Below are 25,382 nucleotides of genomic sequence, written 5' to 3' on the forward strand. Positions count from 1 at the left end.
ATAAAACCATTCGAATGGCGGCTGACCGAAAACTGGTTTCGCGTCGATGTACGGGCGAGTATACTCGGCAGCATCTCCTTTAGCGTAAGCGGGTTTCCATACTCTCAGATTTTTTTAATGAATAATGTAATTAGTTTTTTATATAAATAATATAATTATGTTAGGATTCAGTAGGATAATGTCATAAGAAACACACGAGAAGTATAAAACAACCTTAAGTAATGTTTCTGCATTATATTTTAATCCTTAACTGAAATTAAAATGCAACACCTCAAAATGTGAACACATGTTGTCGAACTTGCATTGTCTTATTTATTTAATGTAACACGACGTTTCGGTTGGTAAGTATCTCCAACCGTTATCAAGTGTAAACTGATACACATAATGTAAAGTGTACACTTGATAACGGTTGGAGATACTTACCAACCGAAACGTCGTGTTACATTAAATAAATAAGACAATGCAAGTTCGATAAGATGTTTTCACTGTACCATTGTCTACCACCTTCAAAAACAGACCTCAAAATGTCTTAATTAAATTATTTTATTCAGTACAATCTATAAAAAATACGTAAACCCATCACCTTTACAGCTCAATTACAATTACACCGTAAATTATTGTTCTATTGAAATTAATAATAGAATATGGTACTCATACCCAGGATGTTAATGACTAATTGAAATGACGCATTTCGTTTATTCATACAAACAAGTTCAGATAAATAAATAAAAATATAAAACGAGGTTACAAAATATGTAATAATAGTTAAAACCCGAAAAACTGGTGCAACTTTCTAATGGTTTGTGCGTTGCTGAGGTTACGTTGAGATTTTTTTCGCGATCGTACATTTTATAACAATGGCTCAACAATAATTTATTATAAAAGTAAAAGGTTAGATATTTGCAATTTTATTCGAGTCGAATGGTAATGTATCGAAGCATATAGAGTGGTAATTTTATAGCGAATTAATTGGATAATACTAGCGAAGTTTAAAGTAGGAAAATGGCATAACTTAAATGGGTATGGTTGTTGTTTTTTCTTTATGGTAGATTAGAAGTGAAAAATTGATATTGAGCCAGAAATTATTGTGAATTATGATCGAATTAAGCTACTGAAATTATTAGGAAATTGTGGCATTATATAAAAAAAAAGACTTCCGAAAATTTCCTAGTCGATGACCAGGAATCTTATATATAGGACGTTTATTAAACAAATGTAAAATACAATTTTAATTCAATATTAATCTCTATATTAATACATATTTTACCATAAATTTACCGTAATAAACGTTCATAAGTATTGTCGAAAAAGCAAAAATCATTTTGCTTTTTGTGTGACACTTTCTTACACTTTTTCACTTCAATATAAGTCTTTGGGTATATAATTTAATATTTGTTTTCTTTTTGGTGCAAAAAACTGTTTAAATCCTCTCGCGATAGTACCCTCAGTAACCAGTCTGACACTTTTCTTTTAAAACTAATAAAACTTTCACAACATTTAATATCATCAGGGATTTTATTATATAGTCTTGGAGTTAGGTATAGCCAGCTTCTCTGTCCGCACATTTTTTTGCATTTTGGAATAATAACTTTATTTGAAGACCTTAAATTATAGTTTGTTTCGTTAGAAACTAAACTTTCTTGAGGTTTCTTAAACGATCTTAAGAGCATTCTATAACAGAAAAGCTGTCTAATATCCATGACACCACTTATGCCATATAATGTATCCGATGGAAAAAACCTACTTTTGTTAAATACAATTTTAAGTGCCCATTTTTGAGTTATTTCTAAACCTGTAACATGTGAGATTAGCACTCCTCCCCAACCAATTATTCCATAGATCAAATGTGACTGCACTAATGAAAAATATAGAGTTTTTAATTGATTCGTTGACAGGAAGTCTTTCAAATAGTTTAATTTTGGCATGACACATCTAATCTTTTGAACAACATATTTGATGTGATGGTCCCATCGGAGGTTGTTATCTATAATAATTCCCAAATATTTTATAGTCTTTGTCGCAGGTATTGCTTGATTATCCACTATTATGCCTTGACAGTTTATTGTTTTATCATTGGGAGAGAATAATATGCATTTGGTTTTTTCAAGATTTACAGTTAATAAGTTAAAATCAAACCATTTTTTAACTAGCGAAAAATCCCTTCTTGCTTGAATTTTTAATTCCTCCCATGTTACTCCCTTAAACAAAATAGCAGTATCATCAGCAAATGATATAGTTTTACCATTTATGTTCAGTTTAAGTAAGCCATTTATATACAAAACAAACAGTAGTGGTCCCAAAACAGTCCCCTGAGGAACGCCACAGGTTATCGACCCAGCCTCACTCATTACTCCACCGATTTTTGTATATTGTATTCTATCACATAAGTAGCTCTTTATGATATCAAATATTTTTCCTCGAAGGCCATATCTTTTGATTTTTTCTAAGAGTAAGGAGTGCGAAACTGTATCGAACGCCTTGGCCAGATCAACAAAGATACACAATGTCGGGCTGCTTTCATCAAGATTTTTATATATTTATGATCTGAACCCAGCAATTGCGTCGATCTACCCTCCATGAACCCATACTGATTCTCGGATATCAATTTGTATTTTTTTAAGAATTTCATGATTCTACTTTTTAGCACTTTTTCAAAAATTTTTGCTATGTTTGTTAACAGCGAAATTGGTCTGTAGTTTATAATATCCAGTCTACTTCCAGATTTTAGCAAAGGAGAAATAATACCTATTTTTAATGGTTTTGGAAAATATCCCTTTTTTATACATTTATTTATTAAAAATGCTAATGGGTATGAGATTTGACTGTCTCTTAATTTTAAGATTTCAGTACGTATACCACCAAAACCGGGGGATTTTTTGTCTTTAATTTTTTTATAATCTTTAATATTTCTTGTTTAGTAACAAAATTAAGAAACATATTGTTTGCTATTTCAGGTTCGTTGACAATAAAATTTTTAGGTTTTTTAATTTTTTTGGCATAGTTTTCCCCTACTGAGCAATAGTGTTTATTAAATACGTCGGCTATTTTTTTTTATCAGATATAATTTTATTTTTTCAATTTCCTGATTTTTTTGGTTTTTTACAAATTTTATTGACTGACTCCCATAGGCATTTGGCGTTTTATTGGTTACATAGTAATTTTTCAAAATATTGTTTTTTGAGGCGGTGATGGATTTTGCAAGACTTCTTTTACACATGTTGTAATTTTGTTTTAGAGTTAAATTATTAGGAGATTTTTTTAATTCTTGATGTAGTACATTTTTACTATTAATAGCATTTAGTAGGCTTGGACTAATCCAACCCTTCCTTGGAATTTTTTTTTTGTTTATTTTAACGTTTTTTATATTTTTTTGCATGATTTTTGTTATGTTATTTATAAAAATGTTCGTCATTTCATCTAAGTCCTTACAAGAGTAAAAATAATTCCAGTTTATTAAAAAGGAGTCTTGTATCATTTTTCCATAATTAATGTATTCTTTAATGATTTTATTTGGACAATTTCTACATAAATTGTTCTTCTATTTCAATGATAGTTGGATAATGATCCGTTATCTTGTAATTTAACAAATAAGCTTTAATATTTTCAGAATTTCCGGATTTAACAAAGTAGTGGTCTAGACAGGACTTCTGTAAATTTCTCTCCCAATAAGTGCAAACATTATTTACGTACGAAACATAGGAGTTTGCATTAAAAAGGTTAAGATATTCTTAAACATGATTTAAATATTATTTTTCCTTTAGGATATTAATATTAATATCCTCACAAATAACGTGAACATCCAACCTAGGCAACTCAGATAAATAATGAAGTAAGTCTGCATTAAAAACGTCAGCATCTGTGGACGGTGGTCTGTACACAGCAGTAATTTTAAAAGATTCATTTTTTTGTTGAGTGAGATCAATATCAATAAAATTTATATTGGACAATTTTTTTATTTCATATTTATAACTGAACTTTTGACTAATGTATACAAGAACACCGTCATTTTTATTAATATTGCCATGGTTGTAAAGCACATCATATCCTGAAATATTTAAAATATCTGTGTTCAATATCTGAAAAGTTTCTGTCAATACTATGATATCAAAATTTAGCTCAATCTGTGACAATAAGAGCAATAAATTATTAAGATTTTTACCAGCACTACAGATAATTAGTTGAAATATTTTTATGGAATTATGATTAAAACATTTTGAGTTAATACTGTTTAAATCACTGCACAATATGGTTTTATACTCGTTAGCTTCAAAGTTTAATATATATGGATCCATTTTCCTTTTCTAATTAATTTTAACTAAAAACTATATTTAATATTTACTAAATTACCTACTAAAATTTTACACTTTTTTTTTTTTTTTTAATTTTTTTTTTGTTATTGTGCGCTTACTCAATTAGTTTTTAGATTTTGTTTTCATTCTATTTGCATCAGATAACGACGAAGTTTTGGTTTTAGTTAAAGGCTTTTTACTTGATATGTTCTTCGGTGTTTCTTGGTTGCTAGTAGAATTATTAGTGATTTGTGATTATTTTGTTTCCTTCATTTTTCCTGACTCGATTCTCTTGTTGCTGCTGGTGGATCTGTATATCTTCCTCCGCCTTGTCTTTATTATTGTATTGTACTGTGTCTTCAAATGCTTCATCCAAATCTCTACTTACTGTTGGGGTAGCTGGAGCACTATTGGGACGTCGATCTAAAACGACATATTCGCCTTCATCCAGTTGTTTTGCAGTATATCCTACGTATTTAATGTAAAGTTTAAATCTTCTTATGTAGCTGCTTTCATCTGGTTGTTGATTCCTTATAATTTTTAAATAGTTTCTTAATTTTCTCAAGTCCTCCTGTTGATTTTTGGTCAGATCATCCGAAATCCCAATTTTTGTTCCTTTTAGTTTCTTGAGATTAACCAGTACATGCTTTTTTCTTAAAAAACTTACAAACTCGATTTTGATAGGACTTTCCTAACAAATATACATCGCTTATATCTCGTTCGGATATGCCTGTTCCTAGTACCTGATTCAGATCTTGACAAAGTTTAGAGACATTGTAAACTACTTCCTTATTAATGCCAAAAACAATAATATTTTTCTTTTTGCTTTTTATTTCATAGTTTTCAATTTCTTGTTTAAGAGAAGTATTTTCCACTTCAAGTTTTTTTATTTTTGTCTCTAACTCCTCCAATATACGGGATTCACTGTCCCTTATTAGTTTGCGAAAATACCTGGGAAATGGATAAATCTAAATTTAGAAAGACGATTGCGAACAAAATATAGCATCAATCTTTGGAGTTTCTACGATCTATTCATATTTTTAACCTTCTGAATTCAATAAAACTACTTCGAAATTTTGAAAATATGGAAAAAAGTCATCAATGGTGGGCTATTTTGGAAGATTTTCAAAAGTTTATGATTTACAAAGCTCACCACTCTATCAACCTCTCATCCTTTTACCTGCAATATATAGAATCAATCTATGCGATAGGGGCAATCAAGCTCTTGGCATACAAAAAAAGTTTCGATACAAAAATTCTTGTCTAATTAAATAAAAAATGAATATACACTTTTTAATTTAAACGGTCGTTACGTTCTAACATTGCGAAACATTCTTGGACCAACCAGACAAAACATTTTACATTCGTCTTTTATTTTTTGTCCTATCAATGTCGGCGTCCCACTAATGTTCCTTATCATTGTCTTAAATTTAATTCAATCTTCTTATGGCACTACTCTATTGTCGAACACCGAGAGAAAGATAACGGCGCTAAAACAAAATTAAAGTTAAAGCGACAGGGGAGCCTGAGAAAAAGATAAGATATTACACTAAAATTATACTCGTTTTAGTGTAAGCAGGATTCAGTTTTGCGCCCCTTTAGGGCCAAGGATTTTCCTTACACATTTCGTTTTGTTTTAATATCGGGCTTAATGGTGTGTAACACTGCTTAAGGTTTTAGGTGGTAGAATTCCAGTTTCACTTTTGTAAAGTTTTATTATGGCAATATTATTCTTTGTTCTCATGTTTAGGCTTAAGTAACTAAAAAAAAATTATTTTTGATTAAATTAATTATTTTTGAGAGATCTCGTATTTTTACAGACCAAATCATTTATAAGGAAGAGCCAAAAATCTTAATTAAACCTAACTTAAGTTAAATAAAAATCAAGCATTTTGATGCTTTGGATAAAAGGAGTCTGTTAGGGTGATGGAAAACCTATTTGCTATTCCGATATTTGTGCATTGAAGGAACGACAATTTTTTTCTGAATTTATTGACAACCATTCTCTAACACAGTTTCCATGCAGAGCATATAGGTAAACTGTACATAATGAGCAACGTGAACTTCTTTCTGTGGATGAATTTGAAGTTTGAAGCTAATTACATAGTCGAGTGTTTTCTGAAGACAATACAAACAGTAAAAATTATAAAAAGATCCTTATCTTTATTTAAAGACGTTATAAAAAAAGATGTCTTAATCAAATCGTTTATTTCCATCGACATCATAACAATGTATAGGCATTGTCAATAAAAAACTACAATGCTAGTAAAAATAGTACAAAAATATGAAAGGAAACAAATTAAGTCAATAAATCTACAGTAAAAGAACTCTGTCAACGAGTAAAAAGGACAGTCAGCTAACATGTTCCCAAGAGCTTTCTTAATAGTTGGAAAAATCTTAGCGCTCTTTATTCTACATGGGAGATGATTAAAAATTTTGAGAGATGTAATTTTGTCTTACCTGCCATTATCTGCATTTCGAGTTTTATAAAAATTAAGATCTCATGTGGTTGGAAAGATTTTTATGTACTTGACGTGCGCACTCCAAGATGTTAATTATAGTTAGTATCTTTCTTTTTTTAAAAAAGATAAAATCCTAAAAGTACAACGGTAAGTTTCTTACAGAAGTGTTTCGTTTTAAGCGAATTTTTAAATTATTTGAATTTTATCAATACCAGGGTGTTCAAAAAGTGCTGCACCGACTTTAGCACCAGAATTTTAAATGGAACACCCCGTATATTTTTAGGTTCCTTGGGATAAATAAAGGTAACTTTCATATGAACGACCTATCTGAATTTTGTGTAGTTTAGAGAGACTTTATATTTTTTTTAGCAAAATTATGTCCTCGGCATACAGTGTTTTTTAATGCTGGCAATTAAAACTTTTTAATAAAATTCCTACCACGATTTAAGAAGACCACCTCCTATTGATCGACGATAATTGGGTATTTTAACTTGATATAATTTTAAATTTTCAACTCGCAGTATTTCAGTTTTTTAATGAATACCCTGTATTTTGTACAGTATTATTAAGAAGACCAAATAAAGCTATTTGTCGATATATATTTTATTGGCGTGATGTATGTATGTATGTAAAATATGTATGTTTTAGTTTTATACTCTTCTGTGTGACATGACTATAGTAAGTCGAGATACAATAGTCTAATGCACTCAAGTGCCTGGAATTAAATAATAGATTCTTTCAGGCAATTAAGTTATACTCTCTTATTCTCTATCTCTTTCTAAGAGGATTAAATATACTCAAATGCCTGGAATAAACAAAACGATTGTTCCAAGAAATGTAATTTAATTTTTTCTCATTTTCTCTGTTTGTTATATGATCAAATGCACTTAAATATCTAGATTAAAAAAAAAAAAAGATTTTTCTAGGCAAATAAATTAAGTTGAACTCTCTTTCTCTCTGTGAGATGGTTAAATGCACTGAAGTCCATAAAAAATTTAAAAAATATTCCAGGCAGTAGAGTTGGAGTTTCTTACTCTTTCTCTCTCTGTCTCTTAGAGAATTAAATGCTTTCAATTAAACCATTAGCTTGAAATATATTTCTTAATAAAAAGTGAAATTTTCTTTTAAAATTTTGGTGAAACTGCCTAAATTTTAACAATTTTTGACGAAGTTATGAACGTTCTTGTACTGAAGGTCCAAGAAAACTGAAAAAGTATTCCCATCATTTTTGACGGCTTGTAAGAAGTTCTCCAGTTGTACCATCAACTTGAAATATATTTTTTATTAAAAAGTGAAGTTTTCTTAACGGTTTGGTGAAACTTTCTGTAAATTTGAGCTGATTTTGTCAAAGCATTGAACGTTTTAAGACTGAAAGTTCCGAAAAAAATTTAATTAAAACTTCTTCTAGGCAGAATTAAATACATCTCTTAGAGATGTATTTATTTATATTTATTATAATTTATTACTCTTTTCTCTCTCTGTCATGTAATCTTATGCACTCCTCAAGTGCTTGGAATTAAATAATAGATTCCTCCACGTTACTGAGTTGTTACTATTACTCTCCCTTGATTTTGGATAGTAAAATGCACGTAAGTCTTTAAAAAAAATTAAACATTCTTCACGGCAGTTTAGGTGAACTTCCTCTGCCTCCTTTTCTTACAGGGTTAAATGCACTCAAGTGCTTGGAATAGTTAAAAAAATCTCAAACAAAGAAGATGCAAAATTTATTTAAAGAGCGTATAGTATTGTAGAAAGTTAAAATTATATTGCTCCAATAAAATATGAATGACTAGATTTTTTTGCTCTTTTAAAAAATACTATACAAAGCACAGTGTATTCCATTTCAAATAAATGAAATTACGAATTAAAAATTTAAAAATATATCTTATTTTTGACCACTCTGCATTGATGAAACTTAAATAATTTAAAAATTCGCTTAAAAAGAAAACACTTCCACCTGACGATCCCACGATAGATGTCTATCAATTAGAATTCCCAAGAACTTGGAACGTGGTGGTTGGAACTTTAATATTAATGTTAAATCGTATTTGCTCTTCTTAGAATGTAATATTCTTCTCAGGATTTGATACAATACCAATACTCTAGTAATGGCAAATCTTATGTGTATATATTCAAACTATATTGGTTTTTATAATATTAGTAGGGCCCTAAATGATCTATATAGGATTTTAGAATCTAATCACGAAAGTAACTTGGGATCCGATTTGGCAGCATTATTGTATACGCACATATACTTAAATATTTTAAAATTAATAACTATGGTATATTGTATACTATTTAAAGACGTTTATTAAATGCTTTTTATAAAATTAGATTTTCTTTTTAAATCTATTTACTAACAATGTAGATATTTTTTTTTAATTTGCAGATGTGTTTTATACATAAGGGGGCATTTTTCCACGTACATAGAAAAAAAATAATTTTTACCAATAGCGTCCATAAAGGATTTATTATAAATATTATTTTTGCATTTTTCTAAAATAAATTTTATTTTTTAAATCCTTGTCTAGTTCTGCGCAAATTTATATTTTTGAATTTTTTCAATTTACATATCTTATGTGGTATAATTATTGTTTTATACATGTTAATGCATTTCCTAATTTTTGTGCTAATATTCGATTAGTACACTATAACATATAAACGTGTATGAAAAAAAATATCGTATCCTACACAGTGGATGATATATGTGATATCAGGGTCATTTTATCATATATTTAAGTTGTAGTGATCGAGTGTAAAGACTAGCTATGTAAATCCCTTGCCAATTTTTTTAAATGTGGAATTTTTCCCTCTTGCGATAAACAGAATCGTATATGATATATGTATATTCTACAATTTAATAAATTCTTCTTTAATCATATACGCTTGAAAAATATACCAATAATTTTAATTTAAGAACTGTATGTTTGAATCTAGATAATGAAAAGTTGTTTAAAACCAAAAAAAAAATTAATTTTTTCAAAACAAGGGTTTTTTCCACGTTTTACTTGAAAACCTTAAGGTTTTGTGAGAAAAATATAGATACAAAAATTATATATTCTTTTTTCACCTATAATATTCGTAAAAAGTATTTTTTTTCTCAGGCAATTATTTTCTGCAAAAAGAAACGTTTTTCATTAGCCTATCCTTAGCCCCCCACCCACCCCACACAACTTACCAGTAAGAAATTATATTCGAAAATCAATGTTTTCCAAAATAATACGCATGAATAACAACTGGTTTCGTCATTAATATCCAATCTAATAACACAATTTCTTTAATTAAATTTGATATAATTATATTTATGTATATTAATAAATATGTAATAAAAAACAGTTCTATTAGATTGGATATTATGGACGCAAAACAGTGATTTTTTAAAAGAATTTCATCAAATATTTGAGGTGTGGTAATCGAATTTAAGCACTAGATATGTAAATCCCATCCCAAATGCCGACATTTTTTCCCTTTTGTACAGAATCGTATATGATATATGTATATTTCATAGTTTAATTTTTCTGAAAAGTATGAAATTCGAGCAAATGTAGGGAACACACTGGATTTTAATTAAGCAAGAGACGTTTTAAGGCTAAATATTCCTGTTATTGCAGGGCGTTATTTAAAAAATCTGTATTTTTTTTTAAACTTAAACAAAATCGTTTAATTATTATATTGCAATTAAAAAGTTAATATCACTCTGATAACCAATTTGATTTCTTTATTATTTTTGGAATTCGTCACCGAAACCATCATAAGTTTAAGGATAGCGGATGGTTAAATAATATGTTCAATCGTCGAAAATTACATTTTGCTTCTCCTAGTTACAAAGTTTTAAAATTAAAAACACCTTCATATTTATACAGTAAAGTCCAGTTTCGAATAAATACTCAACAGCGACGCTTTAGACAATTACATCTATCTGCTAACTATTCCGCGACATGGTAAAGAAGTTTTTCTTATAATCTCGCCAATATACTGTTAACTCATTAAACATCTCAACATTTGTCTTATCCCGTGCTACCTTTAAAAAACAAATTAAACAATTATTATTCTCTCGTCAGTAAAAAAAGGAAAAAATAAATATAAATATATATATAATTTTTTTTTCATTCGTAATTTATATGTATTTATCCTTTATCCCGACATTAATCCTTCCCTTTCCCGTCCCTTATCTCTTAATGCATTAAGTATGTGTATATGTGCTTGCTTCATGCTGCTTGCATTTTTAACTTATATTATTTAACATTTTTATATAAGTTTTTTTTTTCACTTTAAAGCGTCATTCTTATATTTTGTAATATATATTAATTATATTATACTAATAATATAATTATTAATTATACTATAATGGTATTTACTTGGGCCTAAACAGTTTCTGGCATCGCCTGAAGGCTGCATTGACATAACCTTTTATTTTCCATGTTCTATTACTACGTTCCGTATATATTAGTTTAAATTTATTATGATAAATAATAAATTTGTTTATTTTAACTTTGTGGATCTGGATCAATTTTTCTTGTTATTTTAAAATAATATATATTTATTGTTTCATATAATAAATTAGGTTTGCAATCTTACACAATCTTTTTATATTAAAAAAAAAAAAACACTTTTTCACCAAATACGCTACCACACTTTTATTACAAAAACGTTATTTTTAATAGAGTTATAAAAAAATCCATTAAAAAACTTGATTGCGACCCTGTGTATTGCATAATTAGACGCCTTGTACAAATTCGCCTTATGTTAACATCGTCATTTTTGCGGATACCGCTTTTGGGTTTTTAATTAAGTTGCCGTAGTTACTCTCTGTTTTCGGTTATTTGACGAAAAGACTGCAGACGCTTGAACATTGCGGTACTTTTTTTTAGAATATATGCGCTAAATTAACTTTGCGCGCCTTTAAAATGGTCCTTTTACCCTAAATGTAACGTTTTTATGTTTATGAAAGTAACTGCCATGGTATTGTATGCATGCGATAAACTGTATAATATATAATTTTATGCATAAATATACAGGGTGTAAATAAATAAATAAATGCAAAAAATGCAGAGGTTGATTTTTGGGTAAATTTTAAGAAAAAAACTTTATATGAACGTAACATCCAACGAGAAAATTCAAGACGCCTCACACTGGTCAATTTTTGTAAATTAGCAGGAAAAAATGATTGGTGAGAATTATTTGGCATAAAATGATAATACATAATTGAAACAGGTTTTGTACGATAACTTAATAAAAATTAACATCCAAATAATTTAAAAAATCCTCTACAAGATTTTTTAAAAAATAAAGCTAAAAATAAAGGGTTTAATTTTTACAAAATTAGTTTTTTTTAATTAATTTGAAAAACCTATAATTAAAATAATTAACCTTAAGTCATATACACAAGTACATAATATGTATATACAGGGTGATTCGTTATTTCATCAATGACTAACATTTTTATTTAAAAATTTAGATCCTTCGTTTTAATCTAAAAGGTTTTTCATTTTCTATACTGATGAAGAATCCCGTAGCAAAAAATCAATTAAAGGACGCGATTTCAATTGTTCTTGTTTAAATTTCTCTTTTATCATTATTTTGCAACATAAGTAATTTTTGAAAATTTGGTATGCAAACTCTATATATTTGAAATCAGGAATAATTTGCAAAAGTAACTGCATAGTGTATTTCTAATCTTTTGATTAAAAATACATTTTGCAGAGTATTCCATTAAAAAAAAACTTCATAATTTAATATATTGAAATCGCAATGTTCAATTGTTTTTTTTTACGAGATTCTTAATAAAACAAATGAAAAAACTTTTAAATTTAAGCAAAGGGTCTATCTTTTTAAACAAAAAAGATAGCCATTGTATGAAATATAACGAATCAGCCGTGTACATTCGAAACAAAATAATAAAGGTTGGTAATATTTAAAAAAAAAATTGTAACTGTACATATACCTACCTACATAAATGGTTCTTTTCCTATTAAAATATTATATAATATTATACTAACATTAATTTACTCGACAATTATTATAAATTAAAAATCGTATGACAAACGAGAAACCTAATAGTCGACTTTAATAATAAAAAAAATTATTTTATACCTACTTAGATACAAGACATTTTATATATTAAATGTTTATTAAAATTCAATAATTATATCTTACATAAATACCAAATTTCAATCAAATCGGGCAAGTAACAAAAAAGTTTAAAAAAAATCCACATAAAATAATAATATATATTAAACCCCGATTAGATTTTTTTTTATCATTAGGACCCACTGTGTTGTAATTTTTGTCTAGCAAAATGCCTTGTATAGACCACTGTGTCGCATGAATATTATAATAATACACGGTAAATTCTAAAACTTCAAAACTTTGCTAAATTATCACGGCTAAAAGAAGACGATTTGGTAAAAGATATGCCTATATTCAGATTCTCCAGAGTCTCTTGAATAATTCCATACCAATTTCAGGAAGTTCTGACCTATTTTAAGCATTTTATCAATGAAATTAGGAAGCAAGTCCGAGGCGATTCATCGACGTTGACGCCATGTTGTCAAAACCGCCGTAAAAGTCGGCATTAATATCGCGCGTAGACGTCAAAATCGACCATTTTCAGACGATGTTTTAGGGTATAAAAAAATGTTTTTACCTTATAATTTGTACATGGAAAAATAGTATAAAGCCTTAGGAACAGATTAAAATGAATTCTGGACCGAGTCCAATTGGTTTTAATAGTTAAATTTCGATTATAAAAAGGGTATTTTCTCGCCGTTTTCGTTGCCATGGAGACGCGACCATAGGCTTGTTGTCACAGACCTTGTCCCTATACTTTTACATTGGGTGCTGGATCGCTACTTATATTGTACCATGCGTTGGCTCCCGTGGTGTCGACGGTATGACTGGTTGATTGGAACAGCTTTTTTTTGGGGTTTTTCTTAAATAACAGCGCGTTGCGGAAAAACAGTAACATTTAAAGAAAAACGGTTTTCAATGGATTATAGCCAGATAGTGTCCAGTGATTTCAGATGAAAAATGGATTGCGTAGGTATCATAGGTATGCCGGTATTAAGCGTCAAAGTTAAAAAAAGGTGTAGAGCAAAAACAACTTTACGTAAAAGGTTGTAGACTATGTCGAAAAATAGGATTTAAAAAGTTCTTAAAACGCTGAAAGTTTAAAATCTCTAGGTGCCGCCAATAAAGAGTTATTAAGAAAAGTAGAAAAAACGGTCAAAAAAAAGCCTCAAAAAGGGGTTTATATTTGTTAACACATCTCACCCTGTATAATACGTAGCGCCGTGAATAGTTTTCTCTATTTAATCCTAAAGGATTAAGCTTTCAAACAAAATGTGTAAACAAAAAAAAATTAAAAAATTTTTTAGGAGTAGAAAAAATTTATTTCTCGAAAAATTAACTTTTTTATTTTTCGAAAAAAAAAATAAGTTTGAGCTCGTTTATCTCAGAAAAAATTCTTGCACTGCCTTTCATGGGGGGCTTTAATTTCAATGAGTTTCACAAAATTCGGCTCAGTCAATTTTCCCCCACCGATCAAAGACCCTGTTTTCGCGAAAAACGCAGAAAAAATTTACACCATCATGTAGCCTCAACCTTCCCACATAAAACAATGAAAACCAGAAAAATAAAATTCGCCATAGAACAAAGGTTATTAGCATTTATGTGACGCAGGGTCCGAAAATCTGTCAATTCTTCCAGAGCACATAATAAGAGCTTCGCTCTAATAAAAATAGTGAGCCTCAGAAAATGCCTTTTGATGCATACCAAATATTACTTAAATATCTGCAGGGGTTTCACAGATATTGTAAAAAAAATATTTTTCTTTAATCTTTACCATCCGGTATCTCAAAAGTTAGGACTTTTAGGATATACGTTCATATAAAGTTTTTTTTTTAAATTTACCCAAAATATGAGCCTCTAAATTTTTTCGCATCTATTCATTTACCCCTGTTTTTATCATAGATATTCATAAATATTACTAAATAAAATAGGATGTTGATAAATTTTAGAATTTTATTCTCGCTGCATAGAGTGATAAATACCAAAAACGCACCACTGCATTTTTTTTTGCTATTTTTCCTGACATTTGATTAACTGTGTGCATTCCAGGCTTGATAATTTTTTGTCAAAATTAAAAAAAAAACGCTCTATATAATAAGTCGTATTTAAACTGGTCAACTATCTCCATTTAAAGCCCGCATAGGTCATAAATATAAATATGTATCTAGTACATAAATAAAAGCAGCAGCGAGAGTATACAAGACAAAGAAAAACCGTACACCGTGCAACTGCGTAATATTTCACGGTCCCGTAGTACGGGACAATGCAACCAAGTTGGGAAAATTCTACCGGCCGGTGAATTTTTTGCTGTTTTTTTTTTAATTATTACGAATTTTAGTTTCCAGTTTTCAGAGTGTATATACAGGTACAACAAGTGAAAATAAAAAAAAGGAAGACAATGAGAGCAAAAACGGGGCTTTAAATAACAATTCAAGTCGGAGGCACAAATGTGTGCTTATTGGGGTGGTGCTCAAAGTTATTGTTTTGAACGCTTTTTTTTTTTTGTTTGTTCATTTTGCAAGTAGGAAGGGGACCTTTCCGCGAGGGATCATTTTTCAGGATTCACAATAGCGGATATAGAATAGGAAAGAGATGTGATCTTAGGTATTCATATGTGAGGGAAAGGATATAATTAAGAAATACTTGTATATTTTTTTTTAATGTTTTTGTAAAGCCTTTAATTAACTGAAAAACTATTTAATAACTCCACAAGAAGATTAACAGGTTTCATATGAAACCAGTGAAAACTTATTAGAATACTTAAAATATTTAGATGTTTGTAAAGCCTTTAGACAGTGTTAAGGTGCATTTAATATAATAATAATAATAATAATAATAATAATAATCTTAATTTAGCAAAATCTGCTACATAAAAATGAAATACATAGTATATGGCATTTAATATAATATTAAAAAGTAATAAGCTAAAGAAAGCTTAAATCTTAAGCTAAACGTAAATAAATAATAAATAACTTAAAATGACATAAAATAATTAAACACAGAATATAAAATTCATAACACAGAATAAAGATGAAAAAGACAAATACTAAATTTTCTCAGGAGCTATCACAGGAATTAAGACTAGCCGGTAACCCATTGAATTCTATTAAGCCCCTATATAATATTGACTTGAGCAATTGAGTTGTATTACCTCTGTCAACTAGGAAATCTGTTCGGTTGCGAGCATGATAATTGTGAACATTATTAAAAATTTTCAATTTATCACATATATAGTCTGGTAGGAGACGATGTTTTAATTTAAAAATAAACAGATAAACATTAAACATAATTCTTTGGTTCACAGACAACATACCTAGACAACTGGGGTATAACGATTACATTTAAGGATCCGTCTCATAGCTCTATTTTGTATTATTTCAAAGTGGCTTATTATGTATTTGGGTAAATGAAATAATAATGTCGAGCAGAATTGCAGATGGGAAAGGGCAATAGCATTATAAAGCATTAGTTTTGTGTGCATTGATAGATTTTTTTCCATGCGTGCTATAAATCCAACTTTCTTTGAAAACTTCCTCATGATGTAATTAGCATGTGCATGAAAGTTTAGGCTTGCGTCCAATATAGTCCCTAATTATTTTTTTTCCTTTTCAACAAGACTTTTTTCTCCATCTACAGTAATGTCCATAGCGTCGATGTATACCGGGCTCAATTTTGGTTTTCTGTTAAATACACAGAATTTTGATTTATTGGCGTTTAAACTCAGTTTATTGTGGCAGAGCCAGTCAAATAAGTTAGCCAGATCAGTGCTTTATTAGATACCAGTTCATTAAGATTTTTAACAACTGTATAAATCATGGTATCATCTGCAAATAAAACGATCTTAGATTTTTTGACTACTTTTATCATATCATTAATATACAATAGTGTATAATAGTGTAAACAATAATGGACCTAACACTGTGCCTTGCGGTACACCAAACATAACATCAAGAACACCAGACAACTAACATACACTTAACACGTTGGACTCTGTTACATATATAAGATTTAAACCAGTTTAACACTGTACCCTTAATTCCTAATATTTCTAATTTTTGAATTAAAATATTTCTATCAATGGTTTCAAAAGCTCTTTTAAAGTCTAAAAATTCGGCTAAAACATAGTTATCACTGTCAATGGCTCTGAGATATAAATATCGACAATCACAGATTCACAAGAGTGATTCTGACGAAAACCTGAGTAGTTGGAAACGATTATTGAATTTGCAAAAATCAAGAAGTTGCTCTTTTACACAAACCTCAAGGAGCTTTTCAGAGACAGGTACAGTGTTAATGGGTCTGAATTCAATACTCCTAAAAATTGACTAAAAATGTTGTATTTACAAGCAGTTTTCACTGTTTTTATGAAGCTTGTAATAACGACTAACCCTCAAACATATGCAAGTGAATAGAGAAGTTCATTCATTTTCACAAAGTTGCTGGTCAATGAAAATTCAACAAGAAACTAACCATAACATTCACAAAACATCAACATATAAATAAACCTTTATGCATAGATAGTGCCACTTTATTGTACACAAAGGAGAAAATTTAGTCATTTAAAAAAATTGACACGGGATTTATATATAATACGAGAAACTTAAATAGAAAAGTTGCTTTAACTTATAACTTTTTAGATTTTTTTTGACTGGCAGCAGCTGATATCGATATATAATTTGCAAGACCGGTTACTAGATTTCGTTATTTCGCCAACTCCTGAGTTTTGTTCCGTTGAAAAATGCAATGATTTTTTGTTAAAAGAGGATCTTTTTCATCCATCACTTCTTATTAAATTTAAAACCACTTCTAATAATAAACAATTTCACAACCATCTAAAAGTAGAAAATGTCTTCTATAATTTTAAAAAAGCTGATCTTAGAATACTATATACCAGTTTCCTGGAAATAAATTGGGATATGCTCTACTCTGTTAATAATCTCAATATAGCTGTCGAACATTTTTATCAGAAAATTTATTCTTATCTAGATAAATACGTTTCTAAAACCTCCTATCCGCCATGGTTTACTCCACAAATATTAAGACTAATTAAGCAAAAACATAGAACCAGGAAAAAATATAAGCGTTCTGCCAATCAACAGGACCTAAGTGACTTTCGCAACTTGCGCATACAAATAAAAGCAGACATTGATCACTCATATAAATCCTACTGCTCTAACCTTGAGCAAAATCTTTCAAAACGACCAAAAAACTTTTGGAAGTTGATTATAAGTTCACAAAAAAACAGTTCTATGCCATTTAATATGTATGATCAAACTGGTTCTCTCCTAACTGACCCCCAAAAATAGCAGAGTCCTTTGCTCAATTTTTATAACTCATACACGAACACATTCCAACAGAAGATAACTGAAATCAAGTATTCACATTGTGATACTGTTAACATCACATCTTTCACGGAAAATGACGAACTGAGTGATTTAAAATCAGTTATGCCCAAAGCTATAGTTGGTCCCGATAAAATACCTGCATTATAAAATACCTGAGTCCTTCATTCAGCATTATACTTTCCTTTAAAACATCTTATAGACACTAGACAGCATGGCTTTATGACGGGCAGATCCACTACCACTAACCTTGCAATCACAAAATTTATATTAGAATCTATAAATGATAATTCTCAAATTAATGTAGTCTATACAAATTTTCCCGAAAGCTTTCGATCGTCTTGACCATTCCATTCTTATATCAAATCATTCTGACCAATTTGAGTTTTTATCTCGTTTATCTTCTCTTATCTCTTTTTACCTCACTAAACGTCCTCAACATGTTGAATGCTTTGGACACAGCTCAACTGAAATAGTCGCTCCTTCAGGCCACAAGGCTCCATAAGGTCCCACTCTACTTTTCAACTCATGTATTAAAACCATTTCTAAAGACCTAGAAGTAAACAGCTTATTATACTGTAAAGATAAAAAATTATACTGTAAAATTGATACTATTGGTGACTGCATTAAACTCCAAGCAGCCATTAACCCCATATATACCATATATACTGACTTTTCCAAGGCCTTTGACAGGGTTAATCATTTGCAAAGCTTCAAATTGCGCAACTTTGCCTCCATTTAACCGACCCTGTAACTCCTACGGTTTTGAATTTGGGACACCCTGTATAATATACGTATATCATATACGATTCTGTTTATAGCAAAGAAGACAATTTCGGCATTTAAAAAAGTTAACAAGGGATTTACATAGCTGGTCTTTAAACTCATCGCACTACACCTCAAATATATGATAAAATGACCCTGATGTCAGATATAATATGCCAATATGTATCATACAACATACCTCACTTAAAAATTACACTCGTATTTTAGACAGATGTTTTACCCAACTAATTATAAATCAAAAACTCTTCCTTAAAAGTTAATAACCTAATACTGTCACAATATGTCGTTACCTTCATGCTACATTTAAATAAAACTAATAATTTATTCCGTCGTGGTCCGCACGGCTGGCTGCACACGAACCGCGTAAAGAATGATGAACTCCGTGACTAAACTAAAACAAAAAGTACAATTTTTGTTTTCAATTTTTACTCAGTAATTTAACGGTTGTGTCGGGAGGGATATCCTTTATTTTTCTAAAATTGTTACGCTCGACTCGTCGCTTTACAACCGTGCCAGTTGGATTTATTTAATAGCGTTACTCGGATGATTACGTATGTAGGTGATATCAGTAATTGGCCTGATGATCTGAAAATACCTACACAAATCAAAACGATTTAAGGGACAAAGGTATTAAAAGAATGAAAATTTCAGAATTTATTTAGAAAATATTCTTCTTGGTGTCAGGCCAAAAATGTTAAATTCATTCATTACAATCATATCCGGTGGCGGTAAATAAATATTTTAATTTTAATATATGGGGCGTTTACCAATTTTTATTATAAAAATAATATTAATCAAATAAATCAAATACTAATCTTAGTGATAATTACTTACATTATATATTTTAAAACCACGATACTTAAATTACTTGTTGATTACGTTGATAAATATGTTGATGCATGTAGTCAAGTGTAAGATGACAACGTAAGTACCTGAAAAAAAAAATGTGTTGAGCAACCAATTTCCTAATTATGTTATTTTATTTAGTATTTAGATATTTTGATTATTAAAAGATTTAATCGTTTGTAACTAGTTAAATTATTATTTAACAGATATTTATTATATTTGGAATATTATTACGCATTGTGTCTGTCACCCACTAGCGCAATATAAATGTGCTATTAACTGCTTAAACAGATAGTAAAATAGGATATTTGGGAAGGTATAGTTTCATACTACAAATAGTACAGGAAAACGTAGTTTGCAACATACAAATCTGTAAGTGGCTCAAACACTCCACAAGACAGTGCTAAGTGGCTCTAGCACTCCACAATACAGAAAGATTGCTCTGTGGCTCAATCACTCCACAATAAGCAACTTGTTGGTAAATAAATCTACGTTATATGGCCATTTTAGGTAAAAGGAAAAAGATGATATGCAGCTCTAGCACTCTGCTTTTATTAAATGAATTATCTGTAAATATTTTATATAGTTTAAACAGGTCTTAAATGTTTTATGTAAAATATTATTATTATCTTGTAGTTAAGTGTTTAGTCTAGTTTAATATTTTTCAAAGGAAAAAAAACTACATCTTACATTGGTTTGATTTTATTTTGGACATAATGCTAAATATTAATTCGTCAAAAGAAACCAATCTTAAAAGGTACCCTATTTAAACATAATTAGAAACCTTGAAATATTTACAATTGTTCAGTTGCGAAATGTAATGACTTTTAAAGATTGTATTGAGTAGTAAGCAAAGGTTTTTTAGTAAAATTAGTAGAAGCCGTTATTTGAATTAAAAACTGTTACCTTGAAGTACTACACACAAAAAAATCCTATTCTATATTTAAAATTCCACTCTTGGAAAAATTATCTTGAATTAACTGTAATTATGTTTAAATGTAGTTTAACAACATAAGAATACTTTAATTTTATTTTCAAATATATTGTCAGAAATATAAAAAAATAAAACCCAACTTTAAAAAAAAAAAATAACTATTTTAATTACAATTTGAGATTTAAAAATAAAATGAACAAAAGCAAACAAAATAATATAAAAGTCACCGGGATCGACTTAAACTTTCAATAGTCAAGCCAATCTGTCGAGAGAGTATGAGATCGATATTCCCTTTCATAATATACCGTTGACCTGGACCACGATGACGACGGTACCAAGCCAGGCTATATGGATGTGATCCGAGACGTGATCCTTATTCGGCATATTTCTTACAATATGCTTGTCTTAAAATTTAAAGTAAATAATTTATTTACTTTAATTTTTATTTTTTTTTTGATTTAAAATAATTTTTTATTATTTTAAATCAAAATAAATTTGTAATGGTTCAAAAACAAGCTATATTTAACATTAGGGAAAATATTGCAGTTAAATCAATTGTAAGTTCCTGTTACTATAATCACATATTATAATGTTCTCACAAAATATATTTTCTGTGCCTTTACACAAATATTTATTCTTCTTAAATTAAGAATTACATTTTTTCAAGTGGGAATAATTTCCTTTTCTTGAAATGTACAATAAATTAATGAAATTATATCTCCATTCTCTGCAAGATGCCAAATTATTTCACCCGGTATTTGCTATACTTGGATCCAGATAAAGGTACCACGAAAAACCTCACGTGGTAACACTTGCTTCGAGCTTCGACCAATAGCAGAAGCGAGTAAATTTTGTTTAGGCTCGATTCGGAAAGTTTTCATTTTCCCTTTCAAATTGTTTGTTTAATGATTTGCCTTAAACGAAGTTTGTGATTTTTGATTTCCACGAGTTTTATTTGATCCCTTTAATGCAATTAACCCTTCAGTGGTATGTAATAAAAATGAATCCAGTTTTGATTTCTCCGTTTATGTTATTCTGGATCTTTGTTCAACGTTATCTATAATACCGGTACCATGTACACGTTGCATGGCTGCCATTGCTATCAATCAAAATGGAGCATATTTTAATTGAGTTATATGTAAGTCCATTATTTTATACAATTGCGTAGGTACTATTTTTTTGATAAAATCAGTTTGTTGGATAAATACTGTGTGTTCTTCATTGTGTTCTGGCATTTTAAATATTTTTTGTTTTGAAATTTAATTTTTATCTTAATTGGAAAGTAGTTAATTCGAAAAAACTGTTTATTTCATTTTTAAATTTATTTTGCTGTATGTAAATGCCTCATGGGGGTTGTTAGTTGTTTAAAATGTTTTAATGCAAATTCATTTTTAAAACCCTAAAATAGAATAAAAATTTTTTTGTTATGAATTATTCAGTCTAGATATATTATATGGTATACCTACTGTATAAAAGCGAATAGATATTTTTTTCATGGTAACATGAGTTTTTCTTACCTAGGATTATGTTCTTATAATATGCTTCTAATCCATAATAAAATAAGAAGCTTTACCTATATTATGTTATTATATTAATATACGGATGGAGACCAAAAGCCAAAGTTATCATTTATATTAATGACTGGTTAACAAAAAAACTTAAATAGAAGGCATAATATTTGAATTTTTTTTTACCTAACCTAATTCAATAATCAATCTATTGAGGAACTGTTGAAAATTATATAGTGGGCGAAAGTACCTTTTGCTTTTTAAATTTTATTGCATTTTTCAATTTCGATGATATAGCAAATTTTATATTCTTTATAATAAAATATACAAGCGTAACTATTTTTTGTAATAAAAACCCTAGCGTTTTGTTTGAAGATGCGTATTTTAAATTTAAAATTGTAGTTACATTCTACGTAAGAATAGCACATTATTATTAAAATATAAGCTATACTTATTTCAAGTTTAGTTACTTCTAACTAACAATACAATTAAAAAATTGTATCAAAAGATTACTATTCTTAAATGAAACTTTTATCCTATTATAATAAAATTTTAAAGAGTATTACTATACTAAGACAAAGATTATTAATATTTAAATAAAACGTATTTTTTGCATTGGATTGATACCAATACGTTTTCTGGAATAAAATTATTTGTCATGGCGGATATATGAATCTAAGGTTAAATAGTATATCTAAGGTTTAAATAATATAATTTTAGTCTAATTTTGATAGCAGAATCAAAATGTAGATAAAATTTACTAGAGAAACCTTAAAAACCGTAGTCAGCTTTTCTACTTTCCAAAAAATAATCGAAATAAGTTTGTAAATTTTTTGACGCATAATACGGGTATCTCACTAGGCATTCATAATTATTGGGTTTTCTTTGTTTATAAGGCATCGCGGAATTTAGTTATGTAAAAATTACAGAAAACAAGGTTTCGGTTTCGAGAGAAGTTCACTGACAGACCCTTGAGATAGACCGAGAACTGCCTCACCAAAAATCTGAAAAAACCATAAAGTAAATAATAATATTCTTATTTGAAGTGTAATTTTTTTTTAGTAGAAGTGCATACGTATACAGATCGTGTTTTCATTCGTTACTTATAGGAAACCGCATAGAGGCGAAATTTTGCACCGTCGCGCGTGTACGAGTACCTGCGACAGAGCACCGCTCCGGCCGGCCCGAGCACGGGATTAGTAAACATCTGATTTTCGTGGGAGCTGCGTCTGCATTTTTAAACTATTTATTCTAATGCGGGTTTTACAGACATGACAATGTGTAAAACCCGCATCGAATTGTAACTTTAAAATGTGTAATATGCTGTGTTTTGCATAATGAAAATTAAAGCGTTATTCTAATAAAAAATCAGAAATAAAACTCTAATAAACAAACTTAACAACATATCATTTTTTAAATTAAAGCTCAAATAAACCGCCTTCTTTCGCTAAACAAAAACTTAACCTATCGTAGAAGCTATTTCGCACCTCCAAAAAAGTTTCAGGTAAAATGGAATTGGTACCTTCGACAATTTTATTTCGCAACTCCTCTAAATTTGTTGGCCTACTAAACGCATGCTTGTAAAGGGTCTGCTTAAGGTAATCCCATAGATAAAAGTCATTGGCTCTATGGCTCTATAACATTGTCGCCCAAAATACCTGCCCAAACATTCAATTTCTGAGGATACTGGGTACGAAACTGAAAACTTCTGTGCTCGTTTTCCTGAGACCAATAACGAACAATGGAACGATTGTGTTTGCCATGTAATGGAAAAGAAAATTCATCAGAAAATAAAATATTTTTTAAAAAATATTCGTTTTCATTTGCCTTTTCCATCCTGGTTTCACAAAATTCCATTCTGCGCCACTGGTCTTCAGGAAATAAATCCTGAATTTTTGAATACTTAAAACATGTGTACCCATATTTTTTTCTCAAACCATATTTGTAACCACATTTAAAACCGTTTTTGCACAAGGAATCGGTCTATTCTCGAATGTCACTGAAATCAAATCTCTACATTGTACTGCCGAATTGCCTCCATAAAATCATTTAATTAGTTGAACTCTTTTGGAAGGGTTATAAACAGCCGTAGTGAAAAAAACACGAAAATAACGCTTAAAAATTATTAATGCAACATGCGGTAACACAGCAAAGTGAGGTATGCTGACTCCCGGTTCAAAAAAATAAAAACGAAAAATTCCGCCGCTCGCAAGCCACAACCAAGCGGTGTTGCCATTATTTTGGGTAATACGTAACTTACGATAACACGATCTGTATATGTACATACACAATGAAAAAGCAAGAGTGCAGTTGAACATAATTTGTTCAGCTGATTTATACACTTATCCTTAAGAAGAAGAAGTAGACATATACTGCTTCTTATATAAAACAAAAAAAAAGATCCTAAAACATTATAATCTATAATCTATCATAAAATTACATGATGTGTGGTCACAAGATATGATTATTGGCAAATTAATCTAATAAATCAAGAAGATTGGGGCAAGGACAAGATACAGTTTTTAGTATTCGTAGAGTAAACTAAGATAAAGCAAACTTGAAAGGCAGAAGGTAGACTATTAAAGACTTTAGTCAGGTGAGATGTAAAAGATCTCTGGAATTTTGCGTATTGATATCTAAGTATATAATAAATTGCACATTAAGTATATTAACGTATGTCCTGAATGTGATTCTTTGAAACAAATATTGAGAGGATTGATTGAAATAATAAGAGGATTGAATTGAATCCTTTTGAAATAATTCTCTTTCTTATAGTGATTACCTATAAAAGCCTTATCATAATTGTCAATAGATTCATATTTTTCAAAATTCCTATCTGTTTTATTCAACCTACAGTTAAAAAACAGGGCGTTCAGGCCCTTATATCGTAGATAATTCACTAAACCGAATAGATTTAAATGTTCAAGAGGCAACATAAGGCTACCCTATAATTAATTCACAAAACCGTTTCAATAGCTCTCTGAAGGCACCCTATACATATATTGTTCTTGGCCTGATCTAATCAGTCTAACTTTACCACCAAACCTCTTTCGATGAATAAATCACCCAAAGACTCACAATCTCCATCACGTAAACCTTTAATAGTATTTTCACCTGCGAACGTTAAATTATATATGTTTTGTGAA

The 25,382-nt window shown here is 29.4% G+C and overlaps 1 protein-coding gene and 1 long non-coding RNA gene across 4 annotated transcripts in view; one reads left to right on the forward strand and one right to left on the reverse strand.

Moving 5' to 3' along the window:
• Window positions 1-25,382, forward strand: part of LOC126747486 (fasciclin-3) — a 630,854-nt gene that overhangs the window by 165,124 nt on the left and 440,348 nt on the right. The window lies entirely within an intron of this gene.
• Window positions 5,544-25,382, reverse strand: part of LOC126747591 (uncharacterized) — a 38,864-nt gene continuing 19,025 nt past the window's right edge. The window contains exons 2-4 of the long non-coding RNA XR_007664289.1: window positions 19,239-19,533; window positions 5,838-6,049; window positions 5,544-5,779 (exon numbers count right to left, since the gene is read on the reverse strand). This is a non-coding gene — a long non-coding RNA (uncharacterized LOC126747591). The remainder of the gene's footprint in view (window positions 5,780-5,837; window positions 6,050-19,238; window positions 19,534-25,382) is intronic.

The sequence above is a fragment of the Anthonomus grandis genome, chromosome 2 (assembly GCF_022605725.1).
Source record: "Anthonomus grandis grandis chromosome 2, icAntGran1.3, whole genome shotgun sequence".
In the NCBI taxonomy this organism is placed as follows: Eukaryota; Metazoa; Arthropoda; class Insecta; order Coleoptera; family Curculionidae; genus Anthonomus; species Anthonomus grandis.